Source organism: Carcharodon carcharias, chromosome 1 (assembly GCF_017639515.1).
Source record: "Carcharodon carcharias isolate sCarCar2 chromosome 1, sCarCar2.pri, whole genome shotgun sequence".
Lineage (NCBI taxonomy): Eukaryota > Metazoa > Chordata > Chondrichthyes > Lamniformes > Lamnidae > Carcharodon > Carcharodon carcharias.
In genome coordinates this window covers 254,807,145-254,828,496 of record NC_054467.1, presented here as the reverse complement: position 1 = coordinate 254,828,496, position 21,352 = coordinate 254,807,145, and the positions used below count along the sequence as shown (strand labels likewise).

General features: G+C 48.9%; 1 protein-coding gene across 1 annotated transcript in view; it reads left to right on the top strand.

The window, feature by feature from the left end:
• Nucleotides 1–3,945: 3,945 nt before the first annotated feature.
• Nucleotides 3,946–21,352, top strand: part of sema4f (sema domain, immunoglobulin domain (Ig), transmembrane domain (TM) and short cytoplasmic domain, (semaphorin) 4F) — a 262,102-nt gene continuing 244,695 nt past the window's right edge. Inside the window, exon 1 of the mRNA XM_041197038.1 lies at nucleotides 3,946–3,987. The gene's annotated coding sequence lies outside the window, so the exon portion shown is untranslated. The remainder of the gene's footprint in view (nucleotides 3,988–21,352) is intronic.

Here is a 21,352-nt window from a genome sequence, read left to right as displayed (position 1 = left end):
TGTGAATAAAAGTTATGATATATGTAAAATAATCTATCAGGCAAGCAGTACCAAGAGGGAAATGTTAAAACTTCAAGAGAGTATGCATAAATATTTGATAATTAAATCTATGAAGGTTATGAGATAAAATTGAACAGGACCATCCTGACAATCTTATCACCCTATGTGTAACATCACAGGTCAGTGGGGGTTGTGATTTGTGATGTGCCCATGTAAGTTCCATTGGAGGTGGGCAGAACTTAAACTTCAACTATCTGATCTGATAGTATTGTGGGATTGAGTGGATTCTTGGCTCATGGTCTCCTCTTCATGCTGCTGCAGCCTCTGCGCTTAGCGTTTTGCCGAGATAATGTGCTACAGCCAGCCTACTCTTCTTAAAGGCAGGCTGTCCCTCTTAAAGGGAGGCTTCACTGTACAATATTGCTGGGATTTAATCTATGAAAAACCAAATACCAGCATTGAGAAAGTATGTGGCACTGAAGGCATTAATTGTGGGAGAGTGGGGCCAGTAGGTTCTCATGTACCACCCTCAGAAGGGAGTGGGTGCAGATGTGCAGGGTGAACTGGAGAAACTAAGAACTGCTGCTTCCCAGCCATAGATGCCCAAGAAGGAAGAGAGAAAGCAACAGCACAGCGTAATGAAGAGGCTCTGTCACTTGATCTGACGCTTGCAGTGACCAGCTCAGATACTGGCACTGCACGCAACTCTAGTATAGAGTTGCGATCAGCATGTAGTGAGTCACCTGGGCAGTGGTGGGCTGCAGCCAAGCCAGGGAAGAGGATGATGCCAGTTCACTAGAGGGTGAGGTGACCGATGATTTCTGCTGCAAAAAATTCAGATGAGCACCTTGATGGGGTGACATGCAGCAGAGCATTGATGGGCATGCACACCGAGATGCTGGGTATATTCGCTGGCCTTCCAAACAGCTTCTTGCCACTGTCAAAGAGCAGGAAGGCATCTGGCTCCATCTTGGCAGAAGGCATTGTGCAGAGTTTTCCCCTCCACAGCCACTGCTCCATCTCCCTATCATACTAAAGACCAGAGGTACTACAACTGCAGCCTCCAGACCTGTTTCAGGTGTGGTGTAGACAGGTCATCTACTCCTCTCCCATCTCTGTAAGGAAGCAGCAACACTCTCAGGCAAATTCAGGAACTCAACACAACCAAGGTATGCCAGAAGCTTTGTGATAGCAGAAGTTCATGAAAATTACCTTGCCTGCAATTTGCGTGCCTGACCCTTTAAGTAACGCAGGACCACCTTTCAGATTAATGCTTGTTGTTTGATGAATGATTGATAAACTAGTTGCCTGAACTTGCATTGTCCAAATTTGGTATCCTGGTGTCACATTAGCTGGTTGGCCTGTGCAATGTAAGGATAGCACTCATTCATAGCATTTCAGGGCACCAAGGGGATGCCCCCACGATCCTTTTTTTCTGGTGGGCCCTACAGGAAGTGGCTGCTGGTGCATTTTGCTTCAGTAAAATAGTGCTAGGCTTCCATGGTGGAGCCTCAAGACAGTGGAGATGCCACTATGGCAATGAGTTTTGTGCCTTTAGTGTACCAGAAAGACTTGTAAGGAGTAAGGCGGCAGAATAGAAGGTTGGAGGGAAGAAGTTATTGAGTGCAAAGGCATATGAACTTCAACTTGATGTCCTCACTGGGAAAGAGATGGTCCCTGCCCTAAAATAACAGTGCTGCACTTGCACCTTCTTTGTGCTTGCTCTAGTTCCAATCACAACTTATGTCATTTTTTTTCCATGGCTTTCACAAGGACATGCCAGGTACAAAAGCAAGTAGGTAAATATTTTGGTTTTGGGAGGTCAAAAGGATCTTGATAGCATTTTAACTTGTCAAAGCAAAAGTAGCATGCAGCACCTAACCCACCCATTACTGTTGGTTGTCAGGCACGAAAAAGTAAAACTGTTACGTTATCTAGTTACGAATCATTTTTACATGTGTTTTTAAGTTAAAGCTTGCTGTTATATTCATAGAACAGCAGGGATTGAGGTGTGAATTAGACGGGGTATCTGAACATCCTTCAGACAATAAAAGTTAATTCAATATTCTAACGACTGTTCACTCTCATAGCTGCGTCAATCCTATTATCTGAATTCAGCAGGGGGCTTATTTGGAGAGACCGAAGGGTTATAAGTAGAAAACTAACATTCAGTCCGGATCACATGAGAATGTGATTGTTGCATGCCTGAGTTGTGCTTTTGTACTAGTAGTTATACATTGTGAGTCAATTCCCATTAAAATAAATTGCTCAGATCAGTTAATGGACCAACCGATAAGATCATAAGAAATGGGAGCAGGAGTAAGCTATTAGGCCCCTCGAGCCTGCTCCTCCATTTATTAAGATGATGGCTGATCTTCTACCTCAACTTCACCCTCCTCCATTATCCCCATGGCCTGACCAATCTTTCCTCATAAGACAACCCGCCCATTCCAGGTATTCGTTTAGTAAACCTTCTCTGAACTGCTTCTAATGCATTTTCATCCTTCCTTTATAAGGAGACCAATACTGTACACAGGATATTTGGCCCAATGTGACTGTTCCAACTCTTCGAAAGAGCTTTCCAATTGGATCCACTCTGGCCCTGTCCCAGCAGGTTTTGTCTTTTTAAGAATTTATCCAATTACCCTTCTAAAGTTAATACTGAAGGTGATTCCTCTGTCTTTTCAGAGACTCCATTCCGGATCACAAAAACTCAACTTCTGTCAAAAAAAAAAAATCGCTCATTTCCTCTCTCATCTTCTTTTGCCCAATTACTTTTAAATCTGTGCCCTCCGGTTACAAATCCTTCCCCCGGTGGAAGCGGCTTCTCGCTATTAAATCGATCCCAAACCCTTCATAATTTGGAACACCTCTATTAACTTTCAATTAAACACAGGGTCATGAGGACTCGAAACGTCAACTCTTTTCTTCTCCGCCGATGCTGCCAGACCTGCTGAGTTTTTCCAGGTAATTCTGTTTTTGTTTTCTATTAACTTTCCCCTTAACTTCCTCCATCTAGCGTAGACAACTCAGCTTCTCGAGTCTCTTGGCGGACCTGAGATCCTCGGCACCACCCACTCCAGCAAACCTCTCCCCCGTTCCTCCGAAAGCGCTGAGCCGGGATGGGCACAGGGCGCCGGCTGAGGGCAAACCAGCGAAAGGTGGCGGTTTTGCCTCGCTCCCTCGCCCCGGCGTTCCGTTCTTCGGACCCTTAAAGCCAACGCTTCCAAAAGCGGGCCGTCCGTCGGAGGATCTGAAACACCGGACCCCCAGCCAGCCAGCCAGCCAGCCAGCCAGCCAGCCAGCCCTGTGACGACCAGAGGGGCCATCGCGGGCAGGATCCCACCTCTGCCCCGGCGTTTTTACCCTCGCCTGCCCTTGCGCACCGGGGCGATCAGTCAAAAGGGGGACTTCAGACTGGATTCCCACCCCACCCCCTTTCCAGAACCGGCGGCTGCGGCCAACCCCAAAAGACGAGCCACCGGCTGGGCAGAAGGTAGCGTGTCCGTGGAACCCAAATGAGGCCTGTGAGCCTCAGCGCCAACGCCACACAGCGAGTGGTACGTTTTGCACGGGGGGAAGGTTATCTGTACCGGGGAGGGCCGCAATGGACCAGGAGGGATAGAAGCTCCTTTGCTAATGCAAAACAGACTTTAAAGAACAGGAGCCCCAGTTTATCACACCTACGGACGAACTCGGATGTGAAGTGACCACCCGCGTCCATCATCGTTGAAAGGTTCCTGCCGTCCCGGGTGTCACCGGTCGCCGTAATACCAGATTTTATTTTTTTTGAAACTACCTGTCTGCTCTGGTCACCTCCAGCTGCTGGAAATCGTGGTCTTTTTGGGGAAAAACAAATCTTTGGATTTCCAACCCCCCCCCCCACCCAAAGATACAACAAACACATGCATATTAACCAGAACAGCATTTCTGGAGGGCCAAATCTGCAACCAGCAACAACAACAACAACAACAACAACCTTCTGAGGTAAGCGAAAATTTACGTGAAACGTAAAGAATGTTTCCGAGATTAAATATATATAGATATATATATATATTTTTAAAATCGGGTTCTGACAGTAAAAACAAAGATCTCCTTCAGAATTGCCCGCCTGACCACCTGTGATTTAAAAACAAATCCTCCAACGCTCTCTTCTCACCACCTTGCCTCTCGTCTCCGGAAGGGACAACCGGCACCAAGCCATTTTCCCGCCTCTTTTTTTTTTTGGCTGGGCGGGAATGCGCGCGCCGCCTGAGTCACGAGGCAGCGACGGTTATTAGAGGGCGGCACGCGCCACTTTCGACAGTGGCTCGGGCGTTCCAGCCACCTATTCACACCACCCTCCCCCACACCTACCCGCTTCCCATCATCCTCCCCCACACCTACCCGCTTCCCAGCCCCTCCCCCACACCTACCCGCTTCCCAGCCCCTCCCCCACACCTACCCTTTTCCCAACCCCTCACCCACACCTACCCCCTTCCCAACCCCTCCCCCACACCTACCCACTTCCCAGCCCCTCCCCCACACCTACCCTCTTCCCAACCCCTCACCCACACCTACCCTCTTCCCAACCCCTCCCCCACACCTACCCTCTTCCCAGCCCCTCCCCCACACCTACCCCCTTCCCAACCCCTCACCCACACCTACCCCCTTCCCAACCCCTCCCCAACACCTACCCACTTCCCAACCCCTCACCCACAACTACCCACTTCCTAAGCCCTCCCCCACACCTACCCCCTTCCCATCATCCTCCCCCACACCTACCCACTTCCCAGCCCCTCCCCCATACCTACCCACTTCCCAACCCCTCCCCAACACCTACCCACTTCCTAACCCCTCACCCACACCTACCCACTTCCTAACCCCTCCCCCACACCTACCCACTTCCTAACCCCTCACCCACACCTACCCACTTCCTAACCCCTCCCCCACACCTACCCACTTCCTAACCCCTCACCCACAACTACCCACTTCCCAACCCCTCCCCAACACCTACCCACTTCCTAACCCCTCCCCCACACCTATCCCCTTCCCATTACCCTCCCCCACACTCACCCACTTCCCAACCCCTCCCCAACACCTACCCTCTTCCCAACCCCTCCCCCACACCCACCCACTTCCCAACCTCTCCCCCACACCTACCCACTTCCCAACCCCTCCCCAACACCTACCCACTTCCCAGCCCCTCCCCCACACCTACCCACTTCCCAACCCCTCCCCAACACCTACCCACTTCCCAACCCCTCCCCAACACCTACCCACTTCCCAACCCCTCCCCCACACCTACCCACTTCCCAACCCCTCCCCCACACCTACCCACTTCCCAACCCCTCCCCCACACCTACCCACTTCCCAACCCCTCCCCCACACCTACCCTTTTCCAACCCCTCCCCAACACCTACCCACTTCCCAACCCCTCCCCCACACCTACCCTTTTCCAACCCCTCCCCCACACCCACCCACTTCCCAACCTCTCCCCCACACCTACCCACTTCCCAACCCCTCCCCAACACCTACCCACTTCCCAACCCCTCCCCCACACTTACCCACTTCCCAGCCCCTCCCCAACACCTACTCACTTCCCAACCCCTCCCCAACACCTACCCACTTCCCAACCCCTCCCCAACACCTACCCTCTTCCCAGCCCCTCCCCAACACCTACCCACTTCCCAACCCCTCCCCCACACCTACCCTTTTCCCATCACCCTCCCCCACACCTACCCACTTCCCAGCCCCTCCCCCACACCTACCCACTTCCTAACCCCTCCCCCACACCTACCCACTTCCTAACACCTCCCCCACACCTACCCCCTTCCCATCACCCTCCCCCACACCCACCCACTTCCCAGCCCCTCCCCCACACCTACCCACTTCCCAACCCCTCCCCAACACTTACCCACTTCCTAACCCCTCCCCCACACCTACCCACTTCCCAACCCCTGCCCCACACCTACCCTTTTCCAACCCCTCCCCAACACCTACCCACTTCCCAACCCCTCCCCAACACCTACCCTCTTCCCAACCCCTCCCCAACACCTACCCTCTTCCCAACCCCTCCCCAACACCTACCCTCTTCCCAACCCCTCCCCAACACCTACCCACTTCCCAACCCCTGCCCCACACCTACCCACTTCCCAACCCCTCCCCCACACCTACCCTTTTCCAACCCCTCCCCAACACCTACCCACTTCCCAACCCCTCCCCCACACCTACCCTTTTCCAACCCCTCCCCAACACCTACCCACTTCCCAACCCCTCCCCAACACCTACCCTCTTCCCAACCCCTCCCCAACACCTACCCTCTTCCCAGCCCCTCCCCAACACCTACCCACTTCCCAACCCCTCCCCCACACCTACCCTTTTCCCATCACCCTCCCCCACACCTACCCACTTGCCAGCCCCTCCCCCACACCTACCCACTTCCTAACCCCTCCCCCACACCTACCCACTTCCTAACCCCTCCCCCACACCTACCCACTTCCTAACCCCTCCCCCACACCTACCCCCTTCCCATCACCCTCCCCCACACCTACCCACTTCCCAGCCCCTCCCCCACACCTACCCACTTCCCAACCCCTCCCCAACACCTACCTACTTCCCAACCACTCCCCAACACCTACCCACTTCCCAACCCCTCCCCAACACCTACCCACTTCCCAACCCCTTCCCCACACCTACCCTTTTCCAAACCCTCCCCAACACCTACCCACTTCCCAACCCCTCCCCCACACTTACCCACTTCCCAACCCTTCCCCCACACCTACCCACTTCCCAAACCTTCCCCCACACCTCCCCTCTTCCCAGCCCCTCCCCCACAACCTCCCCTCTTCCCAGCCCCTCCCCAACACCTCCCTTCTTCCCAGCCCCTCCCCCACACCTACCCTCTTCGCAACTGCCTTCCCCACACCTACCCACTTCCCATCACCCTCCCCCACACCTCCCGTCTTCCCAGCCCCACCCCCACACCTACCCACTTCCCACTACCCTCCACCACACCTACCCCCTTCCCAACCCCTTCCCCACACCTACCCATTTCCCACCACCTTCCCCCACACCTACCCTCTTCCCACCATCCTCCCCCACACCTACCCCCTTCCCAACCCCTTCCCCACACCTACCCTCTTCCCAATCCCTCCCCCACACCTACCCACTTCCCATCATCCTCCCCCACACCTACCCCCTTCCCATCACCCTCCCCCACACCTGCCCTCTTCCCAACCCCTCCCCCGCACCTACCCCATTCCCACCACCCTCCCCCACACCCACCCACTTCCCAATCCCTCCCCCACACCTACCCACTTCCCAACCCCTCCCCCACACCTACCCACTTCCCACCACCCTCCCCCACACCTACCCACTTCCCAATCCCTCCCCCACACCTGCCCACTTCCCATCACCCTCCTCCACACCTACCCACTTCCCATCACCCTCCCCCACACCTACCCAGTTCCCATTACCCTCCCCCACACCTACCCACTCCCCATCACCCTCCCCCACACCTGCCCTCTTCCCAATCCCTCCCCCACACCTACCCACTTCCCAACCCCTCCCCCATACCTACCCCACTGCCTGTCCTTGTATGAGCATGTGTAAGACTCTACCTGACAGGACGATCCCAGGATCTTTGTGCTGGCAGGGTTCAGATTAACTTTCTAGCCATTCTAGTGGGCTCCTGTTGCAGTTTTGGCTGGAAATCGGTGAAATGCCGTCCGTTTTCAACAACAGCTAGCCTTTACTTAACAACTGCAACATAGGAAAACATCCCAAGGTATAAATGGACAAAAGAGGACAGCGAGCCAGAGAAGGAGTTATTACGAGGTGATCAAAGTAAGGTATTTCATTTAAGAATCTGCAAAATAGGTTTCGATATTTCCTTCCTGACCCTTTCTCATAATGGATTCAAAAAGTTTGAGATGGTAACATGTCTGACAAATAACTTCATTTACCATTGTTCCAAAACATTCATCTTAAAACTTCATAGAGAACAATAAAGTTCCTAAAGAGCTTTGCTTCCTATCTCCCTTATAGTTCTTGCTGAGTTCAAGTTTATTGGGTGTTTTTTGATCCATAGATGATTCGACCGATTTGTGGACGACGCTGGGGTTGTACCTTTGCTTCCTATATTTTCTATTCCTGAATGATGATCTTCGTTATTACAAGCCTTTAAAGTTTTATCTTTTGCAATGTCTACGGTACAAGGAAATTATTCCTTCTCTATAATAATAACACTCAGTTTTTGTACGTCCTCACTGTTTTAATTGACCAGTTAAGTTTATGGGACACACCTGTTGGTGGGATTATTTGGTGGGCAGTGCCATGCTCACATGCAGGCATGTGCAGAGTGTGTGACGTACATGTGGCTACCAATGGAGACAGTGCCATAGTGATTATGTCACTGGGCTGGTAATCCAGAGGCCCAGATTAATGCTCTGGATTCAAAGAACAGGTTCAGATCTCCCCATGGCAGCTGGCAGAATTTAGACTCAATTAATAAACCTGGAATATAAAGTTACTGTCAATAATGGTGACCACGAAACTATAATCGATTGTCATAAAAACCTATCTAGTTCACGGTTGCCCATTTAGGAAAGGAAATCAGCCATCCTTACGCAGACTGAGCCTACATTTTTAAAAACTCATTCAGTCGTGGGATGTGGACATCACTAGCTGGGCCAGCATTTATTGCTCATCCCTAATTGCCCTTGAGAAAGTGGTGGTGAGTTGCCCCCTCAAACTGATGAAGTCCCTGTGGTGTTGGTAAACCCAGAGTGCTGTTAGGGCGAGAGTTCCAGGGTTTTCACCCAGCGACAGTGAAAGACGGTGATATATTTCCAAGTCAGGATGGTAAGTGGCTTGGAGGGGAACTTCCAGCTGGTGGTGTTCTCATGTGTCTAAGGGGCCTTGGTGAGTCCCTGCAGTGCATCTTGTAGATGGAACACACCGCTGCCACTGTGCGTCCCTGCTGGAGAGAATGAATGTTTGTGGATGGGGTGCCAATCAAGCGGGCTGCTTTGTTCCGTATGGTGTCAAGCTTCTTGACTGTTATGGGAACTGCACTCATTCAGGCAAGTGGAGAGTACTCCATCACACCCCTGACTTTTGCCTTGTTTTGGAGTGTCAGGAGGTGAGTTACTCTCCGCAGAATTCCTAGCCTCTGACTTGCTCTTATAGCCACAGTATTTATATGGCTAGTCTAGTTCAGCTTCTGGTCAATGATAATCCCTAGGATGTTAATAGTGGGGGATTCAGCCATGGTAATACCATTGAATGTCAAGTGGTGATGATTAGATTCTCTCTTGTTGGTGATGGTCATTGCCTGGCACTTGTGTGATACAAATGTTTCTTGCCACTTGTCAGCCCAAGCCTGGATATTGTCCAGATCTTGCTGCATTTGGACGTGGACTGCTTCAGTATCTGAGGAGTTGCGAATGGTGCTGAACACTGTGCAATCATCAGGGAACATCCCCACTTCCGACCTTGTGATGGAAGGAAGGTCATTAATGAAGCAGCTGAAGATGGTTAGGCTAAGGACACTACCCTGAGGAACTCCTGCAGTGATGTCCTGGAACTGAGATGATTGACATCCAACAACCACAACCATCTTCCTTTTTGCTAGGTATGAATCCAAACCAGCCACATGTTTTCCCCCAATTCCCATTGATTCCAGTTTTGCTAGGGCAAATGCTGTCTTGATGTGACTCCCGATCCACAGCAATATGATTGACTTAACTGCCTCTGAAATGGCCTTGTATGCCATTTGGTTCAAGGGCATTTAGAGATGGGCAACAAAAGCTGGTCTTGCCAGTGACACCTACAAACCATTAAAAGAAGAAATATAAAAAAAAGTTAGTGGCTGCGATGGTGGCAGCAGTAGGGCAGTGGGGTATTTGTAGAGAATGCAGATAACAGAAGGTAAGGGGACCTCAACAACAATGCTATCTTGACTGAACCCTAAGGGATGGGATGGAATTGATGGGAGGGATGGAAGTGGTAAGGGAGGGGGTCTTATTGTTTTTTTTATCCCATCACGGGATGTGGGCTTCCCTGGCTGCACAGCATGTATTGCACATCCATAATTGCCCTTGAGAATTTGGTGGCGAGCTTCCTTCTTGAACCGCTGCAGTATACGTGGTGTAGGCACAGCCTCAGTGCTGTTAGAAAGGGAGTTCCAGGATTTTGACCCAGCTACAGTGAAGGAACGCGGCGACATATTCCCAAGTCAGGATGGTGAGTGATTTGGAGGGGAACTTCCAGGTGATGGTGTTCCCATCAATCTGCTGCCGTTGTCTTTCGAGATGGTAGTGGTCGTGGATTTGGAAGGTGCTGTCGAAGGAGCCTTGGCAAATCCTTGCATTGCATCTTGTAGATGGTACACACGATTGCTACTGTTTGTCGGTGGTGGAAGGAGTGAATAGCGCCAATCAAGTGGGCTGCTTTGTCCTGGACATTGTCAAGCTTCTTGAGTGTTGTGGGAGCTGTACTCATCCAGGCAAGTGGGGAGTATGCCGTCACACTCCTGACTTGTAGATGGTGGACAGGCTTTGGGGAGTCAGGAGGTGGGTTACTCGTCGCAGGACTCCTAGCTTCTGACCTGCTCTTGTAGCCACGGTATTAATATGGCTAGTCCAGTTCAATTTCTGGTCAATGGTAATCCCCAGGATTTTGATAGTGGGAAATTCAGTGATTGTAATGCCATTGAAAATCAAGGGGCATTGGTTAGATTCTCTCTTCCTGGAGATGGCCATTGCCTGATACTTGTGTGGCACAAATGTTACTTGCCACTTGTCAGCCCAAGCCTGGATATTGTCCAAATCTTGCTGCATATGGACATGGACTACTACAGTATCTGAGTCGTGAATAGTGCTGAACATTGTGCAACCATCAGCAAAAATCCCCAATTCTGACTTTATGATGAAAGGAAGGTCATTGATGAAGCAGCTGTAAGATGGTTGGCCCAAGGACACTAGCCTGAGGAACTCCTGCACTGATGTCCTGGAGCTGAGATGACTGACCTCCAACAACTGCAACCATCTTCTTTTGTGCTAGGTATGAATCCAACCAGTGGAAAGTTTTCCCCTTGATTTCCATTGATGCCAGTTTTGCTAGGGTTCCTTGATGCCACACTTGGTCAAAAGTGGCCTTGATGTCAAGGGCAGTCACTCTCACTTCACCTCGGGAGTTCAGCTCTTTTGTCCATGTTTGAACCAAGGCTGCAATGAGGTCAGGAGCTGAGTGGTCCTGGCGGAACACAAACTGCACATCAGTGAGCAGGTTATTGCAAAGCAAGTGCCGCTTGATAGCACTGTTGATGACCCCTTCCATCACTTTACTGATGATGGAGAATACTTTACTGATGGTCGAGGGAAGACTGATGGGGTGGTCATTGGCTGGGTTGGATTTGTCCTGCTTTTTTTGTACAGGACATACCTGGGCAATTTTTCATTTAGCTGGGTAGATTCCAGTGTTGTAGCTGTACTGGAACTGCTTGGCTAAGAGCGTGGCAAGTTCGGGAGCACAAGTCTTCAGTACTATTGCTGGGATATTGTCAGGGCCCATAAACTTTGCAGTATCCAGTGCTTTCAGCCATTTCTTGATATCACGTGGAGTGAATTGAATTGGCTCAAGACTGGCACTTTGTTTTGCTGGGGACCTCCGGAGGAGGCCGAGATGGACCATCCATTCAGTACTGGCTGAAGATTGTAGCAAATGCTTACATTTTGTACTGATGTGCTGGGCTCCCCCGTCATTGAGGATGGGGATATTTGTGGAGCCTCCTCCTCTAGTGAGTTGTTTAATTGTCCATCCCTTTCACGCTTGGATGTGGCAGGACTGCAGAGCTTAGATTTGATCCGTTGGTTGTGGGATCGCTTAGCTCTGTCTCTCACTTGCTGCTTATGCTGCTTGGCATGCAAGTAATCCTGTGTTGCAGCTTCACCAGGTTGACACCTCATTTTTAGGAAATGCCTGGCGTTGCTCCTGGCATGCCCTCCTGCATTCTTCATTGATCCAGGGTTGATCTCCTGGCTTGATGGTAATGGTAGAGTGGGGTATGTGCTGGGTCATGAGGTTACAGATTGTGTTCGAGCACAATTCTGCTGCTGCTGATGGCCCACAGCACCTCATGGATGCCCAGTCTTGAGTTGCTAGATCTGTGATGGATGATCCATCTTGGCCTCCTGCAGAGGTGCCCAGCATCACAGATGCAGATTCTCACAGTGGTAGTGCCACACAACACGATGGAGGGTATCCTCAATGTCAAGCTGGGACTTTATCTCTGCAACAACTGTATGGTGTTCACTCCTACCAATACAGCCATGGACAGATGCATCTGTGGCAGGCAGTTTGGTGAGGGTGAGGTGAAGAATGTTTTTCCCCTCACCATCTGCTGCAGACCCAGTCTAGCAGCTATGTCATTTAGGACTTGGCCAGCTCGGTCAGTAGTGGTGCTACCATATCACTTTTGCTGATGGACAATGAAGTCCCCCACCCAGGGTACATTCTGCGCCCTTGCCAACCTCAGTGCTTCCTCCAAATGGTGTTCAACATGAAGGAGCACTGATTCACCAGCTGAGGAAGGGTGATACATGGTTTCCTTACCCATGTTTAGCCTGATACCATGAGACTTCATAGTTTCTGGAGTCAATGCTGAGGACTCCCAGGGCAACTCTCTCCTGACTGTATACCCCTGTGCCGCCACCTCTGCTGTTGATATTGGTGTCTGGAACAATATTTGTCAGTAATGATTCCATTTTCCAGTGTTGCTTGACTAGTCTTAGCCCCCAGATGTTAGTAAGGGGAACTCAGCAGGGTTGACAGGACTGAGATTGCCATTAGATAAAAACAAAAAAAAAACTGTGGATGCTGGAAATCCAAAACAAAAACAGAATTACCTGGAAAAACTCAACAGGTCTGGCGGCATCGGCAGAGAAGAAAAGAGTTGACGTTTTGAGTCCTCATGACCCTTCGACAGAACTTGAGTGAATCCAGGAAAGGGGTGAAATATAAGCTGGTCTAAGGTGTGTGTGTTGTGGGGGGGGGGGGTTTGGGTGGGTGGAGAGAAGTGGAGGGGGGTGGTGTGGTTGTAGGGACAAACAAGCAGTGATAGAAGCAGATCATCAAAAGATGTCACAGACAACAGAACAAAAGAACACATAGGTGTTAAAGTTGGTGATATTATCTAAACGAATGTGCTAATTAAGAATGGATGGTAGGGCACTCAAGATATAGCTCTAGTGGGGGTGGGGGGAGCGTAAAAGATTTAAAAATATTTAAAAATAATGGAAATAGGTGGGAAAAGAAAAATCTATATAATTTATTGGAAAAAACAAAAGGAAGGGGGAAACAGAAAGGGGGTGGGGATGGAGGAGGGAGCTCAAGACCTAAAGTTGTTGAATTCAATATTCAGTCCAGAAGGCTGTAAAGTGCCTAGTCAGAAGATGAGGTGTTGTTCCTCCAGTTTGCGTTGGGCTTCACTGGAACAATGCAGCAAGCCAAGGACAGACATGTGGGCAAGAGAGCAGGGTGGAGTGTTAAAATGGCAAGCGACAGGGAGGTTTGTGTCATTCTTGCGGACAGACCGCAGGTGTTCTGCAAAGCGGTCGCCCAGTTTACGTTTGGTCTCTCCAATGTAGAGGAGACCACATTGGGAGCAACGAATGCAGTAGACTAAGTTGGGGGAAATGCAAGTGAAATGCTGCTTCACTTGAAAGGAGTGTTTGGGCCCTTGGACGGTGAGGAGAGAGGAAGTGAAGGGGCAGGTGTTGCATCTTTTGCGTGGGCATGGGGTGGTGCCATAGGAGGGGGTTGAGGAGTAGGGGGTGATGGAGGAGTGGACTAGGGTGTCCCGGAGGGAACGATCCCTACGGAATGCCGATGGGGGGGGTGAAGGGAAGATGTGTTTGGTGGTGGCATCATGCTGGAGCTGGCGGAAATGGCAGAGGATGATCCTTTGAATGCGGAGGCTGGTGGGGTGATAAGTGAGGACAAGGGGGACCCTATCATGTTTCTGGGAGGGAGGAGAAGGTGTGAGGGCGGATGCGCGGGAGATGGGCCAGACACGGTTGAGGGCCCTGTCAACGACCGTGGATGGAAAACCTCGGTTAAGGAAGAAGGAGGACATGTCAGAGGAACTGTTTCTGAAGGTAGCATCATCGGAACAGATGCGACGGAGACGAAGGAACTGAGAGAATGGGATGGAATCCTTACAGGAAGCGGGGTGTGAGGAGCTATAGTCGAGGTAGCTGTGGGAGTCGGTAGGTTTGTAATGGCTGTGTGCCGCCATTTTACATGGACAGGCCAATTAAGGCCCGCCAAGCGTGACACGCACCCGGAAGCGCAGAAATCTCCCTGAGGCATAGAGCTGCTTCTGGGAGATGAGTTTGATTTTTTTAAATTGTAATAAAGAAAAAAAAATTTTAAGACAGTGTCACATGAGCTGGGACATGTCAATGAATTTTATTAAAATTTTTATTAAACTTTAAAAACCTTCATGAAACCTCATCCTGCTCGTGGATGAGGTTTCATGATAAATGCAACGGCCGCCTGGGCTCTTGGCCTGCCCGCTAACCTTAAGGTTGGACGGGCAGCTCAGTTAATTATTTCAATTGATACTTAAATGGCCTTAATAGGCCTTTGACAGTTCAGTGGGTGCGCAGCCGACTCCTGTGCGTGCCTGCTGAACTGAGGATCTGAATGATGCGCGGTGACTTCGAGACACATGCTCTTATATGCTGAGCTAGTCCTTCCACCCCACCCCCACTAGAGCTATACCTTGAGTGCCCTGCCATCCATTCTTAATTAGCACATTCGTTTAGATAATATCACCACCTTCAACACCTCTTTCTTCCTTTGTCTCTGACATCTTTTGATTATCTGCTCCTATCACTGCTTGCTTGTCCCTACAACCACACCACCCCCCCACCCACTTCTCTCCCCCCACACCCCCCCCACCAACCTTAAACCAGCTTATATTTCACCCCTCTCCTAATATCCGCTCAGTTATGTTGAAGGGTCATGAGGACTTGAAACGTCAACTCTTTTCTTCTCCGCCGATGCTGCCAGACCTGCTGAGTTTTTCCAGGTAATTCTGTTTTTGTAAATGAGCCATGTTACGAGCTCGATGGATTATCTTAATTGGATTGTTAGTGTAGCTATTACCATCAGCAAACATTGTGACATATGGCCTACGTACCTGGCATTGCAGTGGCATTGAAATTCATACATCACGTTGCTCAGTTGTATGGTAGACTGAATGTCTTTTTGAACTGATGGCAGCATCCTGTTAGTGAACAATGCCACTTGCCTAGCCACTGCATAGGAGGCAGCATGAAACGGCTTCCTTAACTTGTTGTTTAAATTTTTGAGATACTTTGCTTTTCCAGGGTAATTTGAGGCAGGCCAGGCATTTTTCATGTCTAAAAGTAGCGGCATTTGTCTCATTGGTGAGTTTGTGCAATATGCAGTAAATGATCTGATTAGGATAGACATTGTCCTACAGGTTAGCTTTGATGTGCTCTATTTCTGTGTCAGGCTTGCAAGGTGAGCAAATGAATAAGGGCCCTATTTACAAGATTGCTTAAGGCCATACTTATAGCGTGTGGAGCTATAGGAATCCCAACATGTATATTGACTGGGGCAGGTAGGCTTGTGGTAGACAGTAGTGAAGAACCCCTTAGCAGATTTCTCAACATCTAGGAAACTGTTCCATCTCAAAAGTAAATTTCAGTGTGTGATGGAACATATTTAGGTGTGCAAGGAAATACTTACAGGCCGCTGCAGATTCAAAGATCGCAAATGGGAAAATGGCTGGGGTAGGAGGTCGGGGCTCATTCTATCAAAATTGTGTTTCTTGTGGAAACTGACGAAAATGAACGCTTTACCTAGACGGGCTCCCATGGCTATAACATCTATTTGGGCATCCAGGTGAGGGAGGAGTGGACCAGGGTGCCCTGTAGGTAATGGTCCCTATGGAATTCTGATGGGGCGGGGTGAGGGGAAGATTTATTTGGCGGTGGCATCATGCTGGAGTTGGCGGAAACGGCGGACGATGATCCTTTGATTGCACTTGGCACGTCATAACATTCAAGGCTATGGGCCAAGTGCTGGTAAATGGGATTAGGTAGGTAGGTCAGGTGTTTCTCATGTGTCGGTGCAGACTCAATGGGCTGAAGGGCCTCTTCCGCACTGTGTGATTCTGTGATTCTGTGATTGTGGAGGCTGGTGGGGTGAAAAGTGAGGACAAGGGAGACCGTATCATGATTCTGGCAGGGTGGGGAAGGTGTGAGGGCAGAGGCTCGGGAGATGGATCGGACACAGCTGAGGGCCCTGTCAACCACAGTTGGGGGGAACCCTGGTTAAAGAAGAAGAAAGACAAGCTAGAAGCGCCATTTTGGAAAGTGGCATCATTGGAACAGATGCGACAGAGGCAAAGGAACTGAGAAGGAACACTCCTCCATCGTCCCCAACACCTCATCCCCTTCCCAGGGCACCTTCCCATGTATTCGCAAAAGGTGCAATACCTGCCCCTTTACCTCCTCCTTCTTCACTGTCCAAGTGAAACACTCCTTTCGGGTGAAGCAGCGCTTCACTTGCACCTCCTTCAGTTTGGTCTACTGCATCCACTGCTCCCAATGTAGTCTCCTCTACATCAGGGACACCAGACGCAGACTGAGTGACCGCTTTGCGGAACACCTCCGGTCTGTCCGCAAGCATGACCCAGACCTTCCGGTCACCCGCCATTTCAACGCACCATCCTGCTCTCATGCCCACATGTCCATCCTTGGCCTGCTGCAATGTTCCAGTGAAGCCCAATGCAAACTGGAGGAACAGCACCTCAGCTTCCTATTAGGAACCTTACAGCCTTCTGGACTTAACCTTGAGTTCAACAACTTCGGACCATGAACTCTTTCCTCCATCCTGACCTCTCTTTTAAATCCCCTTTTTTCTACATTCATTTTTATTTTTTATCCACTTATTTTAATTCATTTATCCGTGGTTTTATTCCCTTTTTTTTATCCCATTTCCTGTCCTTTTTTGCCCCACCACCGCCTGCTCCCCTCAGCCCATCCCCCACAGAGCCAACTGTTACTTGTTCCATGTTGTTCTTTCACACAATGCTACCCTTGTTCTGCTTAAATCACATTCTGCTTTCTTACCTTTTTGCCACTATTAGCATCTTTCTTAGCACTAACCACTACCATCATCACTCCCTTTGTCCTTCAGTTAATGACATCTTTGTCAATCCTTCCACTGTCCCCACCTATCGCTGGCCTTCTATACAGCTCCACCTGCCCCTCCCCACTTAACCAGTATAAATTTCTTCACATTTCCACTTCTCTTCAGCGCTGAAGAAGGGCCATATGGACTCGAAAGTTAACTCCGTTTCTCTCTCCACAGATGCTGCTAGACCTCCTGAGTTTTTCTAGCATTTTCTGTTTTTGTTTCAGGCACTTCTTTGATTGGTTGAGTTCTACGTGACTGCTACCTGAACTTTAAATTTGTGCATTGTTGCGCAGAAATGCTGCCACTTCCAGTTGCACCGGTGGGACCTGCACATCCTGAATTAAGTTCTAACCATTGAATCAATTATCTCACAGAACAGAAGATGGTCATGCGACCCATCATGCCCATACCAACTATTTAAGATAGTCATCCTATTAGTTTCATTCCCCTTCTTTTTCCTATGGCCTTGTACATGTTTTCTTGTTGCAATGTAGGAAACATTGCAGCCAATTTCTTCACAGTAAGGTTCCAAGAACAGTAAAGTGCTAATGATCAAATCAGATTCATAGGAAGAGGAGTAGCCCATTCAGCCCATAAGACTGTTTTGCTGCTTAGTTAGGTCACAGCTGTTCTCTTTCTTAATTTCATCTACCCTTTGTTCTGTAATCCTTAATACCCTTGCCTAACACAAATCTATCAACCTCAGTTTTAAAATTTTCAATTGACGTAACCTCAGTAGCTTTTTGAGGGAGAGAGTTCCAGATTTCCACTACCCCTTCTGTGAAGAAGTATTTTCTTACGTCACCACTGACTGGCCTAGTGCTAATTTTAAGACCCCTTGTTCTGGCCTCCCAACCCAGAGGGAATAATTTCTGTCTATCTACCCTATGAGCTTCTTTGATCATCTTAATTGTCTCAATTAGATCACCCCTTAATCATATATTCAAGGGAATAACCTGTTTTAATTTGGTTGAAGGATAAATACTTTCTAGGGCACTGGGAAGAAATTTATTGTCCTCCTTTGAAATAGTGCAATTAAATCTTTTACATCCACCTGAACGGACAGACTTGATTTAATGTATCATGCAAAGGAGGCCACCTCTGATAGTACAGCATTCCTTCAGTCCTGATAAAAACAAAAAAACTGCGGATGCTGGAAATCCAAAACAAAAACAGAATTACCTGGAAAAACTCAGCAGGTCTGGCAGCATTGGCGGAGAAGAAAAGAGTTGACGTTTCAAGTCTTCATGACCCTTCGACAGAACTTGAGTTCGAGTCCAAGAAAGAGTTGAAATATAAGCTGGTTTAAGGTGTGTGGGAGGGGGCGGAGAGAGAGAGAGAAGTGGGGGTGGGTGGTGGTGTGGTTGTAGGGACAAACAAGCAGTGATAGAAGCAGATCATCAAAAGATGTCAACAACAATAGAACAAAAGAACACATAGGTGTTAAAGTTGGTGATATTATCTAAACGAATGTGCTAATTAAGAATGGATGGTAGGGCACTCAAGGTATAGCTCTAGTGGGGGTGGGGAGTGCATAAAAGATTTTAAAATATTTAAAAATAATGGAAATAGGTGGGAAAAGAAAAATCTATATAATTTATTGGAAAAAAAAGAGAAGGGGGAAACAGAAAGCGGGTGGGGATGGGGGAGGGAGCTCAAGACCTAAAGTCTTTAGGTCTTGAGCTCCCTCCCCCATCCCCACCTCCTTTCTGTTTCCCCCTTCTCTTTTTTTTCCAATAAATTACATAGATTTTTCTTTTCCCACCTATTTCCATTATTTTTAAATATTTTAAAATCTTTTATGCACTCCCCACCCCCACTAGAGCTATACCTTGAGTGGCCTACCATCCATTCTTAATTAGCACATTCGTTTAGATAATATCACCAACTTTAACACCTATGTGTTCTTTTGTTCTATTGTTGTTGACATCTTTTGATGATCTGCTTCTATCACTGCTTGTTTGTCCCTACAACCACACCACCCCCCCCCACTTCTCTCTCTCTCTCCCCCAACACACACCTTAAACCAGCTTATATTTTAACTCTTTCTTGGACTCGAACTCAAGTTCTGTCGAAGGGTCATGAAGACTCGAAACGTCAACTCTTTTCTTCTCTGCCGATGCTGCCAGACCTGCTGAGTTTTTCTAGGTAATTCTGTTTTTGTTCCTTCAGTCCTGCACTGAATTATCAAATAACAAAGAAAAGTATAGCACAGGAACAGGCCCATCGGCCCTCCAAGCCTGCGCCGATCATATTGCACGTCAACTAAAACATTTTGCACTTCCAGGGTCCGAATCCCTCCATTCCCATCCTATTCATTTATTTGTCAAGCTGCCTCTTAAACACCACTATCGTACCTGCTTCCACCATCTCCTCTGGCAGCGACTTCCAGACACTCACTACCCTCTGCATAAAAAACTTGCCCTGCACATCTCCTCTATAGTTTTCTCCTCTCCCCTTAAATCTATGTCCCCTAGTAATTGACTTTTCCACCCTGGGAAAAAGCTTCTGACTATCTATTCTGTCCATGCCACTTATAATTTTGTAAACTTCTATCAAGTTGCCCTTAATCTCCGTCGCTTTAGTGAGAACAATCCAAGTTTCTCCAACCTCTCCTCATAGCTCATAACCTCCAGACCAGGCAGCATCCTGGTAAATTTCCTCTGCACCCTCTCCAACACCTCCATATCCTTCTGGTAATGTGGCTACCAGAATTGCATGCAGTATTCCAAGTGTGGCCTAACCAAGGTTCTATACATCTGCAGCATGACTTCCCAGCTTTTATACTCAATACCCCTGCTGATGAAGACAAGCATGCCATATGCCTTCCTGACTATCTTATCCACCTGCGTTGCCACTTTCAGTGACCTGTGGATCTGTACACCCAGGTCCCTCTGCCCATCAATGCACTTAAGGGTTCTGCCATTTACTGTATAATTCCTGCCTGTATTAGACCTTCCAAAATGCATTACCTCGCATTTGTCCGGATTAAACTCCATCTGCCATTTCTCCGCCCAAGTCTCCAACCGATCTATATCCCGTTGTATCCTTTGACAATCCTCTTCACTATCTGCAACTCCTCCAACCTTGGTGTCGTCTGCAAACTTACTAATTAGCCCAGTTACATTTGCCCCCAAATCATTTATGTATACTACAAACAGCAAAGGTCCCAGCACTGATCCCTGCGGAACTCCACTAGTCACAGCTCTCCATTCAGAAAAGTACCCTTCCACTGCTACCCTCTGTCTTCTATGACCAAGTCAATTCCGTATCCATCTTGCCAGCTCACCTCTGATCCCGTGCGACTTCACCTTCTGTACCAGTCTGCCATGAAGGACCTTGTCAAGGGCCTTACTGAAATCCATGTATATAACATCCACTGCCCTTCCATCGTTGATCATCTTTGTCACTTCTTCGAAAAACTTGATCAAGTTAGTGAGACACAACCTCCCCTTCACAAAACCATGTTGCCTCTCACCAATACACCAATTTGCTTCCAAATGGTAGTAAATCCTGTCATGAAGAATCTTCACCAATAATTTCCCTACCACTGTCGTAAGGCTCACCGGCCTGTAATTTCCTGGATTATCCCTGCTACCCTTCTTAAACAATGGAACAACATTGGCCATTCTCCAGTCCTCTGGGACCTCACCCGTAGCCAGTGAGGATACAAAGATTTCTGTCAAGGCCCCAGCAGTCTCCTCCCTTGCCTTCGCTAACTACTCTGGGGTAGATCCCATCTGGCCCTGGGGACTTATCCACCTTAATATTCTTCAAGACGCCTAACACCTCCTCTTTTTTGATCTCAACATGATCCAGGCTGTCGACACACTCTTCCCTAGACAAATCGACCACTAAGTCCTCTTTGGTGAATACTGATGAGAAGTACTCATTTAGTATGTCTCCCATTTCTTCTGGCTCCACACACAGATTCCCACCTCTGTCCCTGAGTGGGCCTACCCTTTCCCTGGCCACCCTCTTGCTTTTTACATATGTATAAAAGGCCTTGGGATTTTCCTTAATCCTGGTTGCCAGTGACTTTTCATGACCCCTTTTAGCCCTCCTGACTCCTTGCTTAAGTTTCTTCCTACCAGTCTAGATAACATGCTCAGTCTCTGGTGTAGGACTTGAA